This window comes from Parus major, chromosome 11 (assembly GCF_001522545.3).
Source record: "Parus major isolate Abel chromosome 11, Parus_major1.1, whole genome shotgun sequence".
NCBI lineage: Eukaryota > Metazoa > Chordata > Aves > Passeriformes > Paridae > Parus > Parus major.
The window spans coordinates 10,698,963-10,724,713 of record NC_031780.1 but is presented as its reverse complement, the minus strand read 5'-3'; the positions used below and the strand labels follow the sequence as shown (position 1 = coordinate 10,724,713).

Sequence of the window (25,751 nt, the reverse complement as noted above, 5' to 3'; positions counted from 1 at the left end):
TATAATCCATATGTTATAATAAAAAAGTTACTTAAAAAAATGCTATAATTTATTGCTTTAAAGCATCAGATGACCATATTTCTACAAAAAGGAGCTAAAGTATTCGTAAAACAAGTTACCAACCTAGTCCAGTTATTGGAAATTATTTAGTAATTTTTTGTTCATATGAAAATTAGAAGCAAATTTCATACAGTTGAGGGATTTTCACTAGTTTGAAGTAAAATGCAAAAAAGGATAGACAATACTATCTTACACACTAGGAGAAAACTGTCATAAGAATTTCTTATGCTTTAACATTGTTATTTTTGGGTTCGGGCTGGTTTAATACTTTGAATATAATTTTTGACTTTTTTTTTCTTTTTGATAAATATGCTTAACAAATACTACAACCTAGCAATTTCAGAATGCCTGATAGTCTTTAAATTAGTAACCAGTTAGATGCACTCTCGTCTTTAAATATGAAAGTAAATACTTTGGTTACCACATTTGGATAATCTTCAAAACCTAATCCCTGATATGTAGCTTTGTTACCACAAAGCAGTTAAACAAGTATCTAAATAAGTTTATTGGAGTCTAAACCATTTCATCCTAAAACTAAACTTTTCCTATAGAATGAAGTCTGAGATTTTATAATGAAATTAATTTTTAGAGTCTAGGTTTTAAATATGAAGTAAAGTATTTGATATATAAACTAAATATTAACTAGATAAAAGAATTACAGGATTTATCCTAAATTACCTCTGAGCCTTCTGGTATAAATTATAGTCATATCACTGTTGTCACTTCCAAAATAGTGCATGTTATGTTGCAAAGTGCAAAATTTCTTTAAAGAGAAAAATATCTTTTAAGAGAAAATGTAGAAGCTAAAACCATTTGAAAAAAACCAAACATTAATCATGTATTCAAAGTTAACTGACACAATGACTTTTGCTACAGAGAGTGGATTTGAGAACACAGTGTTAATTTTTCATTTTACTGGGATGCTGCTAATTGCAAATGAAAAAAAACTTCAAGTTATTGTAAAATATTAAAGCATGGAAATTTATTAAAACATCATACTAATACATTCTCCTGTTACCCCCACAGTGTGGAGAGATATTAAGCTGGAGTACAAAAGAGTTTCAAGGTTTTGCCAATCATTGCAAAAAACCAAATTAGTATAAAATTGAAGATTTTGGTGTTTATATTTTGTCACTTCCATCACACCTCTGATAGAACCCTGTTTGTTCAGAGTGGTGAAGCACCTTCCACTTTTAGTGTATGACTGGATCTGCACATGGCCCTCCTTAGCCTTCAGGCATCTTTAAGATTGTCAGTGAAATGCTGGGCGTGCACATCTTCCACTGAAGATTTAAGTAAAGCACACACAACACCCTCATTTTTCTGAAAATTTAGAAAGGGAAAGTTCCTAAAGTTTTTACAGACAGAAAAACAGAACCGAGAGGATGAATGACTTCTACGCAAGCCTTACCTCTTTGTAAAAATTATATGATAAAAAAGGAGAATATCTGTGATTATAGTGGAAAGCTGAACATTTTGCAGAAGGCAACACAAATCTATTCACTGTGAGAAAACAATTAAATTTTATTTCAAAAAATCAAATGTCTGTATATTCTATGCAAAATAAGTATGGATAGGCAAGTGGGTCAATTAAGCAAAACCAGACATTAATCCCGTCATGACTTCTGGGCTGTTTAAAAAGTTGACTCACTTTGCACACCTGCTTTTAGGGTATGCAAATGTCAGGTAGTCCTTTGGGGATACAGTCTTCATTCCTTGCTTTTGTGGAGCCAGAATTTATTCTCAGGTGTGGTAAGGTTGACCATCCTGGACGGAAAGAAAAGGAAAAAAAATTCAATCAAACAAACAGAAGACAAAATTTAGACCATAATCTGAGATACTCAAATCCTTGAAATGTGCAGCCAGTAGCGTTCAGTGACTGGACTTTGCATCATTACAATCTCATTTATGTTACTATTTTAGCACAAAATTTATCAGGAACAAAAATTTCCTAGGGTTGGGAAAAAATATTTACAAAGCTGAAATATTAATAAGAAAAAACATTTTACATTTATTTTCTAAAAGTATTACCTCTTAATTATTTTCAGGGATCCTTTGAGGCAGATAACCAGATGTTATAATCACAACTATCATATTTCCCTAAAATAATACTTCAAACCAGAATGCAACCTATGCAATGTTTAAATAGTCATGCCAAGCCTAACTTTTTATTAAATGTCAAACACATCTTCAGATGATTAATTTTTATTCTGAGAAATTAAATTGATTTGCTCAAGAAGTAATGATGAGTAGACACCTTAAGAAAACACTAACATTTCTGTTATTTTTCACACTTAGTGTTCCCACAATTAGTTAAGGAAGCATTTATGTACATGTTGAAGAGCAGGCATGTGCTAAGTGCAAATTCAAATGTCTGTTCTTCCAGAAAACTTGGAGGATGTGAGCAATCAAGGTGTTATTAATTTGTATTTTATAATTTACAATATATTACTGTTATTAAACCAAAATGTTATTTGCTATACATTTTTTTAATCTAATTCATGGCTCTAGAGATAAAAATCCCAGATCCCTCCACAACTCAGTAAAAATACAGCAAAAGCCAAACACAACTTGCCAATGTATCTGGCCCCAGACCCCTAATGTTTTAATTAGGCAAAACCTTTCATTATTCAGGAGCTCTTACAAAGTTTCTTGAGCAATCCCAAGCAATTGGTGCACTGTTACTGGCCTTTGCCATTGCTGTTAATAAAATTCACTGTGCTAGGTTGCATTTAAAATAACCTAATTTTAATAAAAAGGTCTGAAAGAAAGTGTAGTCAGAAAAGAAGTACTAAATTATTGTTAGAGAAAGCTACATGTTGAACTGGACCTGGCCACTGAATCCTGGCCTGGATTCAGCTTCTCTGGTAATATCAAAGCAGGGCAGCATATGACAGGGTTCTGACAGGAGATGGGAGAACTTGGCTGCTGTTCTCTAGATAAGATAATTAGATAGCAAAGTCATTTTTGAATGACCTTTCTTACCATGCAGACTGAGGCTATTCTCACTCACAGTTTGTGGACTAATCTTGGTCACAAGAAGAAGGAAATATAAATACATTTCAAGTCATTTATGCATCATACTATCCAAGCTTAGGATCATACGCTATCAGTCATAATCTGGATTATTATGACAGTCTGTCACCTTGCTGTATTCATTGTGAGAACTAAGAATTATATCTATAATAACAAAAAAATTGCCATTGAAAAAATAACATAGAAGCATTCAAACCAAATCTTCCATTGCACTTGAGAAATGAGATATTAGACAGAGGAGGCACTGACATGAATCCCTCTGTGGGGAGGATCACGGTATTTGTTAAAGTAGGCACCAATTTAGATTTAAAATAAAAACTCTAAACAAAAACAAGTTAAATTACACTTTAGGTGAGTAGTGTTCATCTGTTCTGCTAGCTCCACCTCAGCTGCAGAGAGTTCAGCAATATCTCTAAAGATGGTAAGTCATGATGAGTTTCTGTTTTCCATGAAAAACTGGAAAAAAAGGGAAGCGCTGGGTCAGGGGTTCCCCGTTAGCTCAGGGGATAAAGTGATGTTGCCTTCTGGGTACCTGTGGTCCTCTCCTGCAGTGTGAGCTGTGAGCTGTGCCAGGATCCCTGCCCCAGGAAAGGCAGCACGGTGCAGGCAGAACAGCCCCTGCCTGCAATACCCAGCAGGGCCGAGGAGAGCCGTGCTGAAACAGCTGACACAGCTCACAGACCACCTGTAAATCAAATCCAACTGCAATACATCCTGCACAACACAGAACACTTTGTACAACTAAAGGCAATCATGAACCAAACCATCAGACTGTCTCTCAATGCTTCATCCATCCAATTAAAATAAATACCTTCAATGCAAGAATCGTCATTTAAAGAAAACTCCCTCAACCATAACCAAATACATTAGTCAATCTCCTAGAATCTATCATTTATTTTGGTACATTCTGTGATACTGACACTATTGAACTTTAATAGATGTGACAGTTTTCTATATTATTATTTTTGAAAAGAAAATACAAGGTTATTACACAGAACTTTTGATAAAGTAGGAAAGCTAAGAACTTGGCTTCACAAAATCGAAACTACAACTGCCTCTTTTTTAATTAAATTGTAAATATTTGGGAAAAAAATAGAGAACAAAGGGACAAATATGTGGCTCAAAGTTTCATTAAAAAGTACACAGGGTCCTAGAATGGACATTCATTATCAATATTCTACCCTCAGGAAAAAAAAAAAAAAAGAAAAAAGTGTGTGGGAATATTCTGATATAGGAGAAGTCAAAATGATTGTGTCTGAATCTCAGCATTGCCTTGTATCCATTTGGGACACAGGTAGGATCCATGCTACATCTCTCAGGCACAGTCATACTCCCTGCTCCGCCCAATAAACTCCTTCACAAATTGCCCAGCTTGTGGGATGACAACTTAGACAAGTAAATCCTGTTTAGATAATTCCATGTCAACATATTAAACTCGTGTTCTGTACCAAACCCCCTTAACTAGTGCCAGTAATATCTCAATAGAACTGAAGTAGGTGGCTGACAATAACAGTAAAAGAGTGCTGGAATTTTTTTCTTCCTTTTTAATTCAAACCCTCAGAAGGAGGAAAACATGCCTCCAAACCAATGAACATGCAAGTCTACTAAGCCCAGCATATGCTTAGCCAGTGGATGCATTTCTGTTGCTCAGGGTGGCACCAGAAGTTACATGTTGTATTTTTCATCCTCTGCAGTGGTAATTTCTTGGTCATTTACCTCCTCAATAATAATGTTTAGCTGAGTAAAATAATGCTTTAGGCTTTACGTCTTAAAGGCTCTTCCCCCTTTGCTCCCCTCAGTAGGATGACTGATTTCAGCCCTTTAGAAAAATAAGCTTACTTATGAGACATTAGTGGCATTATTGCCTCCTTTAATATTCGTGACAGTCTCCAGCAAATGTATCACAAGTTGGCATTTATTAGTGCTAGGCACAAGTAAGGGGCATGTTATTTGATTTGAATAACAGCTTGGAGCTACAGTTTGAGTCCAGAAATATATTAGTCAGAGACAATCTCATTTAATAACACAGAAACTAATAAAAGAAAAGTATTCCAACTGATTCAAAATTGAATTTATGAATATTGCTTAGCAGGATTAATGATCAAAAACTGAACCTGTTTGTCATGTTATAACAGACTTTTCGATTTAAATGCAAAACTAGAAGTCAATGAGTCCAATGGATTGTATATTGCTTTGAAGAAAACCAGTTCATTTTACACATAAGCTTTGAAATTGGCAATAAACTTTAATTACAGGGTCAGATAATCAAATTATAATCAAATAGCCTCACATAAAATCTGTGTTTGAAATTAATGAGATACAATTCTACTAGTCTGTAATGTTGTACCTCTGAAACTTACTAAAAGACATTTCATTTTCATTTAAAAGTCACCTTAAGGACTTTTCCCTCAATTTCCTCTGCATAGCTCAATTTTATTTGGAAATGTCTCATTTTCAGACCACACATTTCTAAAGATTTTTGCATATGGAAAAATCATTTGTTGCTCTACAGATTTTTTTTATTGATAGTAAGAATTTTAATATATCAATATTAGAAATCCTTCAAATAGATGCATATTTATGCATTTTTAGAGAAAGCCACAGTTCAGATAATAAAGCTGTATAGTTGTTCAAATGCACATACTTATTAAAATTTTCATTTAAGATGAAATTTTTGATGACTGATCTTAACCTGCAAGTGCAAACATATATGCTAATGTACACTACTGCATAATCTATTTCTTTCTGGGTATACAACCACAATAATTTCTCCCCGCATGTCTTACCTTATTTGGAAGAAGAAATATATCTTATATTTAAAACAAAAGATAGAAAGAATAAATACAAACCTGCTCTGGCTTTCTTAAAGATTTGCTGCTGTGTGGCTTCAGGCAAGTCATATTATATTTTATAGCTAAGCTTCCTCATGAAAAATGGCAGTTACAGCTTAGTACAGCTTCAGTGCAACTTCACTGGGCTTATCACGGGACCTTATTAATTGTACAAATGATTATCAAAATGAAGATGCAAAATTATTGGATAGATAATGTCAGACGTCATTAAATTTGCAATTGTAAAAGTACAGAAAAAGTCAAATACTTCTAAAGCTATCATTGTACTCAATGGCAATACAAGTGCTTGATAGCACTCAATGTAATTTTACAAAGAAAACTATGCCTTGTACTGAAGTGCAAAAGTAAAATTTTAATACTAAGAAAAACATTTTTACTTTTAAAAATCAAGTTACTCCAAGTTAAAAAATGACAATTGCCAAAAATAGCTATTTAATACAACTAGTCATCTGCTTAGATGGAGTACAACAATGAAAACCAGATCCTTGCACAAGAAAACCACCACTTAGTAAACTTGGGCATGAACTTCTATGAGAGTAGTTACCACATCTCAGGCCCCTGCACTGCAGTCTGATTGCCTCTGTTTGCCAAGAACTAAGACCATTCATACACCTTCTTAGTGCAGGGCAGCATCTCCTCCTCATGCCCTAAAACTCAATACTGACTTTTTTTGGAGTACACAAATGAATCTCTACAAAATTAAGGGAACATTACAATGACTCCTGTTGATTTGTCCCATGTAAAAAGCAACAAAGTAATCTCTTTTGAATCACAACAGAGATTTTTTAAAAATTGTCACAGTTGCTCAAAATTGTTAATATCACCGATTATTAAAAGTCATACTGTGGATATTAAGACATTAGACAGGAGCTTCAGTCATTCATTTTTCAGCTTTGTCTGTTCCAGATTTCTTGAGAATATGAATCAAAAACCCTGAAGCAGTGAGGACCCCCAAACATGTAACACCCAATGTGTGAAATTAACCTACAACTTTACCCATCTCACTATTACCAAGTTTCTTGTCTTTCATAAGTGTGATCTTCTTTCTGTCACTCATTACTATGAAAATCAGAACTTATTTCTGTTTGCTAATAGGCGTGGTTGAAAACACACACAATTTACACAGTACCACTATTTGCCAGAGACACAAGGGGCTTGTGGCTTCAGGCATTGCCAACCTTTGTCTCCTCTATTTTCTGTATATGCATTTAACCAGAAAAGATCAATTACAGTCAAACTTCTGTAATACACTTGACTGGAAATGAGGGAGAAATATATAATAATGCTAAAATTGTGCTTCCACTAGGACATCAATGTAAATTCAAAGTAACAGTATCAAGCTCAAACATGCAACTACTTTAATTCTGGTTGACATCTCCACATCATAACACCTTTGCCCTGCAATGTTGTAAAGCTGTGTGTGTTTCCCTATCTCTCTCAGTTTCTGTTTCATTTCCTTGCAGAGGACAAAAGCCAATGCTGGCAAATAACAGCTTATCTAGTAAACATCTAATCTGCAAACAACTTGAATTGAACTTGACAGGTTAGCACTTCAAGACAACAGGTCATGAGAAGAAATGAAAGAAGAGACAAAGTCAAGGACTGGCCTTGCTCACAAGACTTTTATGAATCCATTTATACGGCTGCATTTCCCTGGACGCTTTGCAGAATGGAGAGAAAGTCCAGTCAAACACTTCACATGTCAAGGCCTTAAACATCTTCAGATGGATGATTTGCACTCTGACAGTGACAGTGTAGGCTGTTTTGAGTCCTGCTGGTTAAAGTGGGAATTCTGATGGTGATTATAAACAGCAAGACACCTCAAGTAAAGAAAAGTGTTCCTACTTTTTCAACTCCAGCCTTTCAATTTTCAGTGAGCCGTAAAATGAGCTAATTTAGTGGCATAGTTTAGCATTAATATCAGAGTTACCACAAGCTAAATGTTAACAACAGCTTATGGCATATAGAATTTGCAAAGAAATAAAGCTGGAGGAGAAAGGATTTGTGAAGATCTCACCTGTGTGAGTGATCAGGTGAAACTGCAGCTCTATTCACTGACTGTCACACACTGTGAGAACCACCTGGAGGTTACAGGCAACTCTCTGTTTGCCAGTTGAAGAACACCAACTTGTTAATTTTGTACATTTCTTTAGCTTGGAAGTTTTGAGGTATTTTTCACGTCTTCTGACTTTGACAGGAAAACACAAGCTTTGGATAGGAATTCAAATTCTTTCTCTATGGACACAACTCTAAGCTGTTACTACTGGACATACTATTGTCCCTCTGCCTTTATTTACCTCAGTTTTGAGAAAACATACAACCAAAAAACCCCCACCAAAACCACTCCTACAACCAAAAGTTTACTAACCTCTATTTTTTTCCATTTTTAAAGAAACAGATGCTGAAATCAGGTGTTTTTTTCCTTTAATCCTGTATTTATAAAGACTGTTCAACAGTTTGAACAGATGGAAATTATTTCTTTGCTTCTTGCTTCAAAGTCTTTCTTAGTCAGCACATCATACAATCATTATATTGAGGCAATTTTACTGAAATCCTTGTTATCACATCATCTATTCCTTATGAACTACTCCTAATAAAGTCTAGGGACTCAAGGTATCCCATCCACTACTTCTCATATGTGTGTATCAGCATTTTATTGGGTTCCTCAAAGGAGATCTGCTTTTCTTTCTCTTAGGATTGTCAAGCTATGCTTGGAAGCATTACACAGTACAGCTAAGAGTCCTTATCTGCTGGAGTGCTTTAATTCTTGCAGAAATAAACCTGATTTTTTTTTCTGCACGTTTTACATATAAACCAAATTATTTTCTTTCCTTTTTAGGAACTTTATCCATAAGAATATTATTTTTTCAGTCACTACCAAACACTGCATGAAATTCCTTGAAGGTATTTGCAAAGGTTATGTCTAGGCCCTCTAGATTTTCTCTCTCTAGCAAATGATTTCACTGAAAAGGTGGTCCTTCAGGGTTTGGTTAAATTACTGATCTGAGTAATTTTGCAAACAACCTGTCTTTCTCTACAGACTGGAGAGTCCAGAAAACTTACTAAAACAATATGTCTTTCACCAGAGCACAAGTGCAACCAGCTTCACCTTGCCTTCTTATGGGCTATTTGGTAAAAATGTAAAGAGGTGCAAGGCTGTGAGAACCTCTCCCAGATCCAAGCATAATGTGCAAAATGCTGAAGTTCCTGCAGTCCAGCAGCTTAAAAATCACGTTATCTCTTTATCTCCCCCAAATTAAGTACAGTCTGATGTTTCAGGTACCCACTGGAGAGGCCTAAGCAGCATAATTAAAGTGAGCCCACACTTAGAGGGGCACATCCTGCTCATGTTTCTGCATGTCCTGTGATATGGCATTCCAACCCTGTTCTGCACACCAGTGCCCTGTCCTGGTCATCAGCATCTGGTTTTCATCTCCTGGAGAATACTTCATATCTCACATTAAGCTTTTTTTTGCTATAGCTCAAAAAGATGCTTTTCCAAGTAAACAGTTTAACAACTACTTCTTCATAGGCAGCACAAATTTCAACATCATACTTCCAGTTTCAGCAGCTCCTGGGTCTAAAATAGAAAAGGTTTGGTTTTTTTTAATATCAACTTCACTAATTCTTGTCCATGGAAATACAACTAGCAATCCAAATCCTACATGAATACAAAATTATCATTGCCATGACTGTGCTCCAGTTTGTGGCAAAGTGTGGTAGATTTGCAACTGCTTGTCAAGTTTCCCTGAGAATACCTGAACCTACAGAACCATTGAATGAGAGGCATGGTCTACCCTGATCATAAATTTGCAATGAAGGAAATATTCCTTAGCCATAGTCACAAGTTAGTTTTGCAATGATTTTGCTTTGGAAAATTCCTACCCCCACATGTCCTCCCCCTGACCTCCCACCCTGGTAATAAGTGAGCAATATCTCAACCCCATTGTGTTCCTGTGTCAACACTACCCCCAAACTGTAACTGTTAGCAGCTGTGCACAATATGAAAAGGGGCTTGAAATGCACAGCCTAAAACAGGAGCAATCACAAGAGCCTCTTTGACTCTCAAAATGCTAAATCACACACTGCTGATCACTGGAACAGGTTCCTTTCTGTACCCAACTTATGTAGTGGTTTTGCTGTTCTGGCCAACCTACAAATGAACTTTTTGTAATAGGAGGCCTAAAAACTCTGAGCATATGTGAGTATCCAAAGAGTTGGTGAGTTTTGAACAGCCTCAGCTTTCCTTTTTTTGTGAAAGTTTCTCTTCACTGATTGTATGCTAGAAATAATTTATTTGTTTTAAAATCTATTCACATTTCTTCACATTGAGTTTTAAATTCATACTGTAATGTTACTGTGTTTATAAATGTATTGGTTTCTGCTCATCAAAATTTTCCATGCTTCAAAATACATTTTAGGTAGGCTGGAAAAAAAGAGTACAACGATGTTCTATAAGCTTGCAAAATGTGGTGACACAACAATGCAGTAACAACAACAACAACAAAAAGCCATCACTTTAAATGACCAGAGACCAGACCTTCTCTGTAAGCAGGCTTTTTCTTGTCTTCCACCTTTTCTTCTATTTGCTGTCATCTTTTTTATTCACTCCAGATGAGCAGGAGAAAGCTGGCACAGTGTTAAGGGTATTATCCGCTCATGAGTTTAAAAAAAAACAAACCCAAAAGCCAACAGAAAACTCCTTCAAAGTTATTTTTCTAAACTCCCTGTAGTTCACCAAACATCCAGTACTGCAAGATTTTTCTTCAGCTGAACTGTGGTGCTTTTAATGCCTCATTGATTTGAAAAGATATTACCCTTCCCCCTACTGGAAAATGCTGAGATAACGGAGAAACAACTATTTCTCCCATATTTTCAAACAGCCATTATCTTGATCTTGTTGATTTGGAGCACTAGTCCTGATTTTTAACAGAACAGATTCTTTAATAAGTTTTCTGTTCCTCATTTAAGGGGAGAGCACTGCAATGAAACTGGTCTAGAGAAATATTTTTGTGCAAACATCCATCACTCTTTCCTTTACAACAGTTACCTACTGCAGTACCTGCTAGAGCTGCTTGTTACCATTTTGCAGTTCTTATTTCTTTCCTTTGTATTTCCTACTCACAAGCAGTCAGGAAACAGACACACACCTATTCTGGCTTCATATGCCCCCCAAAAATCAGCAAATAGTTGTTCTGACATACAAGTTACAGAGGGTTCCATCACCTGCTCCACATGATCATTGGGAATTCTCTCTTGCTGGGCACTACCCTCAAGTAAATAGGAAGGTTGTGCACTTCACTGCAGTGAGAACTGAAATTTGCCCTCAGTAGACAGCTATTGCTGAGACCCTTGCAACTGCTTGGGGAACTGCTGCAAAGGGATGTTAAGAAAGAATTTACTTAGTGTGAGCTTTATTTTAGAAGAAAATGAAGAACTGTATTTTTTTGTATGCTATTTTTAAAAAACTTATTAACCAATAAAAAAACCCCTAAATTATCTTCTGTTCATCTATTATTTCAATTACTTAATCTTTCTTTTTAAATTGGAAAGTTCAGTGGTAACCTTACTACACAGTCCCATGTTTTACCAACACTCCTTTTAGATTTTTAAACATGCTTGGCCATGCCCAAGCAAATGCCTTTCTTATCTACTATTATGAAGTGGCAGCTAAACTGTCATTAGTACAGATTAATTTTATATAAAAAATGCAGGAGTTATCTTTGTACCTTGAAGCCTTGTCCCACCCACTTCATATATCTATTTGCTTAAGTGTGAGGCTTCCAGTTAATTATGTCAATGCTTTGTATTGTCCCATATTTAGCCCTTTTTATTGCTATTTTTGATATTTAAATATTTCCCCTGATAAACTACATCCTTCTGTTTGTTACACATGTGAAGAACAAGATTTGGGTATTTTTGTTTGCTTGTTTTCACTTACATAAGTTTAATTATTCAATAGCTTAACAAAAAGACATAGTAACAAAATAAACACGCTTGCACTTACATATTGCTCAATTTCCACCCTCCTCACAAGTGGCTGTCTTCAATTCTGCTTGATTGTTTCAAAGAAATGGAAGATCTAAGTCAAATTCCAATTCATATGTTGACAGGAAAAAGTACCAAATATGAGAGGACTATTTCAGTTATTTAGTTATGGTGCCATAACTGTTTCTAAATGTTATTGGAAATGGAGGCTGAGGATTATGTCCAATCTATTTTAACTCAAGGTCAATAGTGGCTTAAAATCAAAAGGATACAAGAAGTCCCTTAAATACACTTAGACTGTCAGTACTGGAATGGTGCTCATCATCTGAGGAATGATGTTCTTGAAGAGCCTCTCAAACTGAAATAGTGAGGAGGCAAAAATCTTAACTATTTTAAAAATGGAATGTGTGAGTGGGATTATATGATAACATTCTCTGTGCCTGTTAACCTTTTGATAATAAAATTACTTGAAATTTAAGCCACCCCTACCAGAATACTGGCATATATAGTCAATGTAACCTTGCCTGATGCTTTACTGGAAATAATTAGAGATCAGATACTTTAACTGTGGCTGCAAAGCAGCCTGAAGTGTGCTGACCCAAATAAAAGGAGCTTATTATGGTAAACATGGTGAATCAGTGCTCCAGAAGCTGAGTTTGCTACCATCCATGGTAAGATTTTCTTCCTCATGACTGTAGATGGAGCCCTAACATAAGCAAATACTCTCCTGGCAATACAAGTTTGGAATTTCATAGAATATATTGAGGCTTTTCAGCATTTTTACTTATTGAGATTTTAATTTTCAGAACAAACAATGTGAGAGGCCCACTGTTTTTCTGGTTTCTCAATATGCCAAACTGATTCAGCTCTCCTCAAAAATCCAGGAAGAAAGAAAAGCAGTTGTTCAACTTTTATTCTGTCCTGCAATTATCACCTAATCTAACCTTCTCTAACAATTCCTCTGCTTAAGGGCACCTCTAGGGTTGTCAGACCAGCTGAATTCATTTAGAAAATGCAATCCAAACCTGGCTAGTCTTATTCATCCCCTGCACCCATTATTCCTTTTATAATTTTATGCTACTGTACTAAAAGGCAAGGCAACAGCACATTCTGTGGATTTTATTGTATTACATATAAAACATACTGCTGAAATATGACTGTAAGTTTCTTGGTGAAGAAGGAGGGGTCTCAGCACCATCTGACTGAAAGATGTTAGATGAAAGAGGAGCTATTTATAGGAGTAAAATATGTCTACAGTTATTACTGTGGCTAACAATACAGGGTTCACCAGTATAATTAATCCTTTCCTTCTTATAATTCACTTGTTCAAAAAACGAAGTATCTTATGATTCCTTGCAGCAAAACAAACAAAAACTTTCACAAAACAAATAATCAGAAATATCAAAACAATATATTCTTTCATAGTTATCAAGACATTTTGTCTGTTTTACACTTTAAGAAACAATTGGTGTTGTACAAATGTTCTGGAAGATAAACAGATAAGCAAGATATTGGATTGCTATTTGGCATCTAGGACTGAAAACAGAGTTGTTACAACCACAGGCAGTTTTAGAATACTACTATTTCTTTATTATTATTTTATTTTTAAAAGCTAGTGAAAAACCTTCATTTTATATCATGGTTGGCAAATCTCACTGGTTCTAAAAGCTGCACATCAAACAGTTCACGTGGCCAAAGGCCACTCTCGAGAGTCAGAGGGACAAAAAGGAAGAACCAGCACAGTCACAGGTAGAAAGTAGATAAGGGGTGCACTGTGGGATGGGACTGGCTCACTTCACTCCCTCTGAAGTTCACAGTTTAAGAAAATCACAAGCCCATTGCCTTCTATATTGCCATGGCATAGCTGCTCGACCAACCCTCAAACACATGTGAACCACAGGTGACTTAAAAGACAACTATCAACTGCAAATATTTTATATTCCTTAAGTTATGTGAAATGAATAGATACATGGGTTTATTTTGAGACTGAGGCTAACTTCTGGTAAGCATGTGTGAAACTCACAATTTCACATGCAGAACCATCAAAACACTATTTTTTTGTACATGTTCATGAAATGAAATTTCTAATTGTGCAGTAAAGCTGTACAATTATCAGCTCGTGTTACATTACATAATGATGGAACCAGTATCTCAGTTTGAACCAGGCAGTACTTCCAGCTTCAATACACAGACACTGAATATAGACACAAAGGCTGAATTTAAACTAGAATTCAAACTAGTGTTTAGTTAGGTCAATTACACTTGCTATGCATTTCATATAAATTGTATATTTAATATCAGTAATTGCCATGAAGATGATTTTCAGACTGAAAATTATTTGCTTATTCAATTAACATGTTATGTTAATATTAGAAGCTCTTGGGAATATCTAGGTTTATTGCATGCTAATGGATTCTCAGACAATAAATATGATATATCTGATTAATTATAAATAGTTTCTTTCAGTTGTACTTGGACAACAAATGTACCTAAGTACTTAAATGTACTATACAGATTTGCACTTTATTTTGTTAGTTTGCCTTACTTTGGAACCAAATACTTTGTAGTAATTTGTAAAAGACAAAATTGTCTAGAGGGAGAAGTTTATTTTTTTAACCAAGGAGTTAAAAGTTATTTTCTTATCACTCAGAAAAATTGCCAAAATGACTGATAATAACAATCCTAAGATTTTTTTAATTACTTTATTTAATTATAAGACAGAGGTATCTGGTAATTTTTACATATAATTTTTTTAACTCAAGGAAAAGCAGCCTGTACAGAAAAATGATATTAAATTTAGTCTATCCAGATGCTGAGCTGTGCTCCAAGCTATACTGTATGAAATATCAAAGATGTCTGTGTGTTCTATTTAAGCAAAATTTCTCAGGTTCTACTTGATTAAAATAAAATTAAGTTGCTTTTAAAAACTAACCTGTCCAAAAGATGCCCAGTATATTCCTGTGTGAGCTATTTGTTGTTTTAATCTGTAATCACTTATACAATACTGGCTAATAGAAGTACATACTGTTTAACATCAAGAGATCTATTTAACTCTCACTCTTTATAAAGATAAATACAGAAATGAGCAGAGAGAAAGTGAAGAAAATAGGTTAGATCTGTCCTATGGTGACAGAATCAATATATTTAAACCAGCACAACATAGTTCAGAGAACTCCCCTAAGAGCTCCAGTGTTTTTGAGCAGTTATTTGAGCTTCTGCTTCATTATGTGGATCACATATGGGAAGTAAGGAAACTGGATTTACCTGCAGTATCTTTGGGTACCTGTTGACCCCCAGACTGAATAATTTATCTGCAGCTTTTAAACCCTGCAGCAAATACATTACATAATTAGGTGTAACAAGATAATCTCCTATTTCAAAGAAATTCATTAGCCAAGTGAAAGAATCCTCTAACTAAAACAGTTAGAGCAATGCATTTTATTAAGACCAACATGCTATTTATTTATTTCATAACTCTGCTAAGGCCTTTTTAAATATATGACAGTATAAATCTTTTTCTGGTATTCTGGCTTACATTAGATAACCACTTTTGGATTTTATGCAAGACATATGGAAAAATCCATCACTGATTTACTGCACATTTCCACACACAGTCAAACTAATATCTGATCACTCTGAAAGATGCAAAACCCTGCTTGGCAGTGAATACTTAAGCAAATTTCCTAACACATGGGTATGCACATTCTTGTGCAAGAAAGCTTCTGATAGTCAAAATGCAAACCAATAAACTACAGTATGTACTGGGAAAGATAACAACAAATAAATAATTGGGATTTATTTTCACTTCAGAAACTACTGCAACAGAAGCAACTGCAATAAAATAAAAGCACTGCAATAGCTACCTCCAATACTATGCATAATGGATTCTGAGTTTTATAAGTATCCATAAGAAACACCTTGAGAACTTTTTCTTTTTTTCTGATAGCTCTAGAAGATGGCAGTTTTGAATGTTAGTCATGAAGATGAATCTTTGGGTGTCAATGAAAGCTTTTTAATTCTGTTCATTCTTATGAGTGACTGTTTGCAATTATACATACTGATGCCTCCAGGAATAAAAAGTGAATACTCTACCTCAGCATCGTTTTCAAGTTTTTGTTCTAAACTCATTTTTTAATATATTTCAGATAGGTCCACAAGGCCAGTTTTAGTATTGCCACAACAGGTGGAATGACCTTTACCCCGCTCCTATTTTACAATGTGTTTTGTGAGACTCTTGATACTTTATTTCAGACCCCATTAGGAGGAAAATACTGCAGAAGTTATTGTTTTCTGAAAGCAAGATTCAATTATTTTCACATTTCATTACAGACAAACCTAATAATTTTCAGTTCATCAGAAATCCATCCTCTCTTTAAGGACATAAGCATTTTTGTTTATTGGGGAAAAATAAACAAGAAAACAAAACAGAGGCTGTTAATCCTAATTTTGGAAATGTTTAACTGCAGGGCATAGTTCACAGATGGTTTTGCATCCTCAACGGTTTTGTGGGCAGTATAGTTAATTCTGATTATATGAAAATGGCAAGACAACATGGGGAAAAAAAACCCAGAAAGTTTTCTGAGGTTAAATGGCAATAAGGAGAAACCTTTCTTCAAGAAGCAGAATCAAGTATAACCCATTTTGATGAGCACAGTCCCCTTGAACAAAGGAGGAGCCCACTGGAACAGAGCATTTGAAAAGCAAAATCATGCCTTTTGATAGATACTTTCTGTCGTGAACACAGTAGTTAATCCATTTTTTTAGCAAGATTAGCTGTCAGATTAACACATCACCGATGGGAGCCAGAGTTAGTCTAAACCAAGGATGTGCCTGAAGAATGATGTTCACCCACATGAAGGAGGGTTTACAGAGGCTGACTTACAACACCACTGTGGAATGCAAACCCTTTTTGCTTTTTTTTTTTTTTTTTTTTGCTAATGCTGACCAGAGCTCTACAAACAGCCATTCTCAATTGCTGTATCATGCTGAGTTGATACAAGCCTTGATGTGGATTTTTAACATCCATATGTAGGCCTTGCATCTGCCACACACATCCAAGCACTAACTCCAGGGCCCCTATTGTTCTGGACAATATACATTTGTGTGTTAAAGAATTTACTTCATCAAAGTGCTCCTTAAATACACTGGCTTTATCCATTCAGGAGCATTTGAATTCTTCTTGAAAGCCAAGTTTAAGTACATTTAATTTCATAATAGAACAGGATATGATCTGTGAACAGCATATTTTCCTATGAATCAAGGGAGCAAAATCTTTCTCAAGCAGCTGATAGCTGTCAATATTCAATTTAAAAAATACATGCTGAGCATATGGACCTATAGTTATATCTCTCAGACACCAGGTAAAGAAATACAATAGGAATAATCTCATCTGAATTCAATGATGAGTCATTTGGAATAACTTGCTTTTGGAGACGTCATCCTATAAAAGATTGCACTACAATATGTGGCTGCAGTTTAGTGGTAAAGGTCTTTCCTCCACAAATATTTTCTTTCACAATTGTATTTTACTCTCCACTCTTACTCTATTTTTCATCCCTCAGCAGGCCAACAAAGCCCCCTTTTTGCAGAGCTGGTATCTGTATCTTTTTGGAACCTTCCGAAGTTAGTAAGGAAGCTAAATGAAGGAAAAGCCTGCTCTGAGACAAGCTTTGCTCCAACACACGAAGATTTGGCAAGAAAAGAAAGCTTTGCTATGGAAGCTCCTTAGAAGACAAGTCACAGCCCAACATTCCAAGTGGTGTCTGAGGGATTTGAGACTTTTGTGCATAGTCAATATTTGCTATCTATTGGAGAAGCTAAAAGTAAAGAAATAAACTTTCATTTTCTTGCCTCAGCTCTCTGTATTTGGCCATGAACTCTCTAAACAGTCGTGGCTGATCCTGCACATGGGCCAGCTGGTCTCTGAGGGCAGCCCCACATGTGTGACAGAGCCCAGGACAGAACATGAATGTTACCTTTAGAATCTAAGAACACCCAACTGCCATTTGAGCATAGCTCACAACTACTGAGCACCAGAAGAACTGTAGGAGTTAGCAGATTTAACTCTAAAAAATAGCAATGAAAACGACAACAAAAAATCCCCAAACAACCCAAAAATGTTTGTATGAACAACTTCATTAAGGAATTGAATACACTCAGAAATGAGCAATTATCAGATTTTAGACCGCTGGAAACAGAACAGATGATTTCACATGGTCTTTTGTATCAATACACTTCTTTTAGACAATTTACCAACTCAGTTCAAAAAGAATTCTAAAACTAGTTTTTTAAAAAATCGAGGCAAAGAGTATCTTAAACAAGCAATTTGAAAATACAAAAAGTGTGTTCAAGTGGGGCACCTGGTCTTGCTTTTAAAGTGAAGTACACAATATTAACACAACATGACATATTCTTTGTCAAGGAAATGCAATTTTTGATTGCATGAGAGTTAGTTCAAGTCCTAAGTCTCTTCAAGGTAACTAAAAAACTTCATAGAAAGAAGCAGGTGAAATTCCAATTAAGTTTTATTGTAATCATCCACACCCAGTGCACTGTAATAGGTAAAGAGTGAGGAAGCTGTTTGAGGCCAAGTGTTTACAGTCTTATCAAAAACAGGTCATTCAACATATCCAGCTAATTGATACAGATGCCTCACCTATTTTGCATTTTCTCCAACACTAACAATCCCAGAGTCAATAAATTAAAAAACAATAACAGAAGCAGCAAATGTTCTGTTTGACAATTTCCTCAATTCACCAGGAAACTCAAATCCCTTTTAGAACAAGATGAGATTCAGCATTTCCCTATAACTTAAGACTAGTAGTTCCTACATCAAGCATTTATCTCCACAGAGAGAAACAATAACTACTAATTCTATTCGTTCTTTGTTCTAAAAATGAATTATTGACAGAAATATTATCTCAGTACAAATGCTGATGTTATTTCAGATTGATAAATGAAGATAGTTCCTGCCCCTTTATTTTATCTCCAAAGCACCAGTGTAAAGGTGGGGAATCATCTGATTTAATGTAGAAGATAATAAAATAGTAGAACAACAGATGAGTAATGAAAACTGACAGGTTTTGTATGTGTTTGAAGTAAAGGATTTTTTTGTCCAGTAGAAATGCTGTTTGAATTGTTTCCTCTTATTTCACTTTAAATTTCAAAACAACATTCTTTTCTAAGTAGACAATAGAAACCAAAGCAAGAAACTGTATTAAATAAATCTCTAAAAATCTAACAGGCTTCAGGCTATGCTGTACTTTTTCTTTCAAATATTTCCACGTAAAATCAGATGTTAACTCTCTGAGTGAACCCATGTGCAAACTCTTTATTCATCAGATTAATGGCTGTGGAGCAACAGGCAACTGAACACATTTCCACACACATAAGGTATTCATGACTTTCCAGAAAACTTCACATTATCTCAACTACTTTTCAGTTAAATATGTTGCATCTAGTGAAGAAGAAAATAAATTGCAACAAGGTTTAATGGGAAACTACGGTAAATGTATTGACACTACTAGAAACTTATTTCTTTAAAAAGGACCTTGTTATTACTCTGACAGTAAGGAAGAGTGACTCAACATTTGCACATGTGATAAAAGTGAACTACAACAGAAAGTGTCAAGAAGCAAACCCTGGGAAATTTGGAAAAAATTCCTCTTCAAATATCTGGTCCATCTTCCCTTAAGTTTTTAGGACAAAAGTACTTCTTTTATTGTTCTTTCTTTGAGAAAGACATCTGCAGTACTGCAGGATGCCTGTTTTTTAGGTTGATCTGTCTGCATTCTTTCAGAAATACTGAATCAGATCTGTTACTTGGTCTGACCCGGTTTGTGGATCTTTATAAATATGATTGTTATGTTGCTGTTTTTGTTGTTAAATTTAACACAGATAAATTTACAGTCTGTTGGGACACAGTGAAACCTTGCTAAACTGAATATTTTGGGACCACATCAGTTTGGATGAGAGGAAGTTCCAACTTGTGCAACACAGTGGTTGCTTGTTCAAGTATGTATTTTTGCATATACTAAAAAATTCAAAGCATATGCAGTAAATGCGAAATTCTTAAAATTATAACAGTGGCTAAAGAACAGTGAGAGTGGCAAACCACTGAGTGATAATTTAATTACTGGGTTACAGAATAGTTAAATCCCATTGTGACCCCAAACTGAAAACTGTGTACAGTTCATGACCTGCGGACTGAAAGGAATTCAAGAACAAAGAACCCGAGCTTTTAGAATACATGACCTGTATCATGCTTCAGTGTTCCCAATGTCAGTTCCTAACTTCCTTTTTCTCTTTTTCCAGTTTAAAAGTCTCTGCTCTACTGCTGTCCCAAGCAGGACTATGCAGAATGCAGTATATGCTACCGAAAAGTTTTTTTCATCAATGAAGTAGGAAGCCTAACAACCAGGACAAGGCTTAATTTCATGTTCTGGTATGGTGAAGTCACTAGGAGTGCCTAAATAACAACAGTGGGGGAAGAATATATAACACATCCTCCTAACATTCTCTCACCCTCTACCCTTTTTCAGCTCGGGGCATTTCTGAGCCACAAGTTTTTTCTTATACTTCTAAGCATTCAGTCAGCCTCCATGGATTTCTGTTCCTTAAGCTTCTCTGTTGTCCCCTGTAGGCATACAAAGCTTAACATTTAGTGCAACATCCAAGGAGAAGCTGCCTCCTGCTTGACATCTCCCTGACAGCACCAATAAATCCTCAAAAAGAGAAACGGGTATTCTACAGAAGTTCAGTAGTACCAACAGGAGCAACAGGTACTGGGACTGAAATGAAAGGCTGTGTGCCTTCAAAAATAGACCATTAGCTCTGCAATCTCAGTCCTTGCATGGCTGTGTTACCACTTTGCCATTGACAGATCCTCAACTCTCACCAACTCCCTTGAGGAAGGGGTTTTTTCTGTTTCTCTTTTCAAAGTAATTTCTATGTGCTACACAAGTTGTAAAATGCTTAAGGATTCCTTGTTGGAAATTGCAATCCAAATATTGTATTTGAAAAAATCTGTATTTCAGTATCCAACAAAAATGGTATCTAAAATTTAATAACAATGTAAAAAAGATATAATAATATCAACATGATACCAGTCATCATCTGCTGCAAAGTTATATTTGGCATTTATTACTGAATCATTTAAGATCTGTACAGGCAACTTGTTCTGACAGACATAATTCGAAAGCAAAAACATTGGCAATTGTTTTGTTACCACTGTAGCTGTTTTCAAGTACCATTTGTGCAGTGTAAGTAGGGGTATATATTTACATTGTGACTGAGACAATGCTTTACAAGCTTCCCAGAGGTTTGGAAATTGTGATTTATTTCTTCTCAGTCCTTAAATTATCTATGCTTGTAAGGATTTTGACCTGCTAATTTGCACTGCTGACAAATTCTCAGAAAGTCTCCATAGGTAGTGAAGCTGTACTAACTACTACTATTTAAGATTTTTTAAAAACTTGAAAGCTTGTATATTTCTTTCTTAATGTCTACAACTATTTGAAAGAAAAATATTTCTCAGATTAAGTGTGTGCAGTTGGTACATTATGGAACGATACTCTGAAATTACTGTACAATTGAAATACGAGCTCACAAAGGGGTAGTCTGCAGCAACTAAATAGATCCTGAAAACTAATATTCTGAACAAATTTGCTTTAAAAGTTCATAATACTACTAAGGATAGAAAGTCCCTCAAAATTACAAATGAAACACCAATCATTATTATCTCAATAAATGTTAGCAAATGCAAGAACCAGGCTTTTACTAGAGCCATCTTTCAGCATATTTCCTTCCTGTAACACCTGATCTATGTACCATATATCCATATGAAATTCTAAAATTTGGAATTAAAACATGTTCTTTAAAGAAACAGTAGACAAATTAACCTCAAAAGCTGTGCATAACAAGTCAGTATGCAAATGTCACATCAGACAGTAGGGGGCAACTTTCATCCACAAGTGGCACCTTGTTCATTCTGCTCTATAATATCATGACATGAATGGGCACTTTCAACACTTACCTAAGTTGACTGTGTGGTCTATATCAATTCTCTAAAATGGAAGGTTCCATTTTTAAATTCCCATTTTCTTCTCCAGGCAGTGTGCTGAGGAAATATCTGGTGTATATACTAGAAAAATGCTGCAAGATAAAATAACAAACTACTCTCAAAGCTGTTGAAAAATGAAAGAGAAGGACAATCATATTCCTCTAGTTTGCTGTCAAAGGATTTCTGAGAGACCAGTCTCAAAAAAGATTATTTTTTCACACTCTCATTTTGATAAATAATTCTTCCCTGAATAAGCAATTTTTAAAAGCAATAATTTAACACTCTAAAAATGAAAACATGGATTAATACAGAAGTTGACATAAATAGCAAAATATTTACTAGTGATTTTAGCATGCATAATGAGATTGTGTTTAACAATGAATTCATATGTAAGAATAAAGTGATGTTCTATATTGTGTATCAAGTTAGAATCAGCTGAAAAATGAAACTTTTGCCATACATTTCCCCTGATAGCAAATGCTAAAATGAAGCATTCTAACAAAGGAAAAAGAAGTCAGACAAATACTATTTTCCAAATGTGCCTCACTACATTATGCAACTATCATTTTTAATCAAAATATTATATAATTTATATAATTTAATATGCAAAGAACTGATTTACCTTTCAAAGTTATGTTTAATTTTTCAGTGATCAGTAAAGGAGTAGCACTGAAAATATTTTTATTGCAAACCCTGTCAAGTAGAGCAATAACACTTGTAATAAGCCCCCAAAACTAGAACTAGTCTGGCAGTGAGGTTCACACAATGAAGTGGTCAGACCTTGGGTGAGTTTTTAGCAAATTTGGATAGAACCATTATTTCAAGTGAAGGATATCAAATAATGGGAACCAAATCAGACAAACTGTCACGCTCCATTTAAGCTCCAAGCTTGAGAGTAAAACATCCTGGATGTCAAACTGCAGTGACAAAGTGAGAAAGTGATTGCAGACCTTCCTCCTACAGTGGCCTCAGATCCTTCACTAATTCAGGCAGGTAACTAAATTCAAGAGCCTTTGTTAGGGAATCAGAATAATTTATAATGAATGTCTTGTCTGGCTTTAAACCCCAAAAAATAAGTAGATATTTGCTTTTCTCAGTGATGCAACTAACAATTATTTCTCTAAACATAACCCCACCTTAAAATATAAATCTCCCATTTCACTTAGTGCACTTAAACTATTTTACTTACTAGACAGTGCATAACATAAACAAAGATTACAAGATGTGTATAGCATCCACCCTCCAGCAGTTCCCAAAATTTACTTGCATTTTCGTATTAATACTCAGAGAGCATGTGTGTACCTGGTATCAACAGTACTACTTTACAAGAAAAATTAATCATTAAAAGCATAGCAAAAAAAAAGCAGACCAGACATTTTACCACAAGAGATTACCTCACGATCCCATAATTTCTGATGTTTAAAAATTACTGGGTGGGTTTTTTTGAGTTTTGTTTTGTTGTGTTGGTTTGTTTTTTATTTTTGCATTTTTCTTTATGTTTTTTGCTTATTTGTGGGTTTTTTCTTATTTTGGTATTTTTGGGGTTTTTTTTGTCTTTTAACTAAGTCGAAGAAGCATCATGCTGTCTTGTTGATGTGTTTTGACAGGACTGAATTCCAGGTGAAATCAAACAGCTGCTTTCCAGCACCCTCTTTGTCTCCCCCTAATGTTTTTCTGTCTGTGCGGCCTTTCATGAGCTGTGTGCCAGGGCTCAACTTCAGTTCATTTGCCAATGCACTTGTATCCAGATTTGATTTCACATGGACAGTGGATGATGGGGCTGAGGAGAGCCATCCTGGAGGACAACCACACAGACTGTGAATTTCAGTTATGTCCTGCATCTTCCCTTTGTACAAAATAACCTTTATGTGACAGACCTGCTAGTAAAGTCCTGGCAAGAATGCTTCCAAGGCAAAAATCCTGCAGATATTTATGGCAACCTCCTTTTTCTCTAATGTAAAAGCTTCAAGAAATCAGGCTCAACACTAAAACAGGCAAAAGGGCAAAGACAAAACCATATTTACACCATCCCCCCACATGCCTCCAGGATCCCCACCTGGGCCTTCCCTTCCCTTTGCATCCAAACCCAGGCCTGCTGCAGATGCTGAGGAGAAGCTCAATGGGAAAGTTCACTTTGGATAGGACACCCACTTCTGTACAATGTTAACTTCTCTCTCCATCTTCCTTTTCATTTCCTCATCTTATTTTTTCTTGTTTCTTGTCTCCCAGAATATATCCCATGTCAATTCCTCACCCCTAGACCCACCTTTCCCCTCCCTTTCCCCACTGACATACAGCAACCCCAAGACGGAGCTCATATTCATTGAAGGCACTCAAAAATCACCAAATCCTTTGCAGCTACTGAAGTTACTCTCGGGTATACATAACTCTTAAATCTCAGGTCCCACCTCTGCTTTCTCCTCCACCTGGTATTCCTGCAGCAGCCAGACTGCACCCTGCTGGTCTGTGCTTACAGGGATTTTCCTCAACGTGCCTCAGCAGAAGTGAGAAATGTTATGAAAAGATTTCCAGTCCTTTCTGTTTCCTCCCAGATGATGGGCACTTATGTGTAGGAATTAGCTTAAATACAGCAGAACAGTCACAAGTAGTTATGCTTCTTCCTTCATTAATTGTAAAGCCTCATTTCTCACATGACGAGCATAAAGATGGAAGGAAGCTTCCAGTAAATGCTAAATAATTTCAACTCTTATTTGAATAAAAGATTTTCTCTCAGCAACATCACAGATGCTTTTATTTGGGCCTTTTCAAGGACTGTTTCTGTTAGGAGGAAACAATTCTGTTGGATTGTCAAGCCAATCTGCTGCCTTCTTAACTAATAAACAAATTCTTAGAGCTTAATCTCTTTTCCCTATATATTTCTGCATTGTTTTTTGTTTTTTTTTTTTCTGTCATTACTGCAATTTGCCAAAATTCACCAAAATTTACAATGGACCAAGTAGAGAAATTAAGGTTAAAGGCCTGGTTGAATTTGGACTTCCCACTTACTGCACTGTAAGTGAAACACGAAAAGTATTTTGATTTCTAGCATCTAACTTTCCCCAGAGCCCTTCTGTTGCTTTTAAAACAAAACTCACCATCAGCAGAAAATGTGCCTCCCATTTCCCTGCTGTAGGGAGACTGTCCTTCAGAGAAGGATGAAAATGCAGAAACAGGCTTCTGTTCTGAAAAAATGTGTTACAGGCTTCCTTACAGCCAAATTCTGTGCTCTGACTAAACAGGTCAGCTCGAAAGAGAAGATTCTGAGATTCACCAAAGCTCTAGCACTCAGTGCTCCCCACAACACGTGCTGCTGTAGGATCCATCAACAGCTGTACAGCCCTCTGTTACAGGCTCCTGTCATGTTTATCTGATGTTGTGAGTGGAAATATAATCCTACATTACTTTCATAAATGTCTGAAAAAAGCTCTGTTACTACAGACTTTGAGGCAATCACTGTAAATTCCATTCTAAAATAAATGACAAGTTACACTGACTTGTTTGCCTTAACTATAGATAGGCCTGCCAATATGTATTGTTGCTGAGGTTGTATCTACTGTATGCTGATACACAACTGCTTCTGTTTTATAAATAGATCACTTTTTGTGTATTTCATCTAAGATGTAAATTATACCACTGACAATACTAATTGGAAAGTTTCCAAATGGGTCAGATTTTGGTCTAATTTTACTAAAATAACTGCTTATTACATAGGAAAGGTTAAGGAATATTTTTTAAATGAGGAAAGATTTTCTGTA

General features: G+C 35.5%; 1 long non-coding RNA gene across 15 annotated transcripts in view; it reads right to left on the bottom strand.

Moving 5' to 3' along the window:
* Positions 1–1,060: 1,060 nt before the first annotated feature.
* The window catches only part of LOC107209772, a 73,479-nt gene continuing 48,788 nt past the window's right edge, over positions 1,061–25,751 (bottom strand). For 10 of the 15 annotated variants that reach the window (XR_004499095.1, XR_004499090.1, XR_001523701.3 and 7 more), the window contains 2 exons: positions 21,970–22,088; positions 1,062–1,827 (listed from right to left, as the gene is read on the bottom strand). This is a non-coding gene — a long non-coding RNA (uncharacterized LOC107209772). Of the gene's footprint in view, positions 1,828–21,969; positions 22,089–25,751 lie in introns of all 15 variants that reach the window. The other 5 variants (XR_004499096.1, XR_004499099.1, XR_004499100.1 and 2 more) reach the window with 1 other exon arrangement.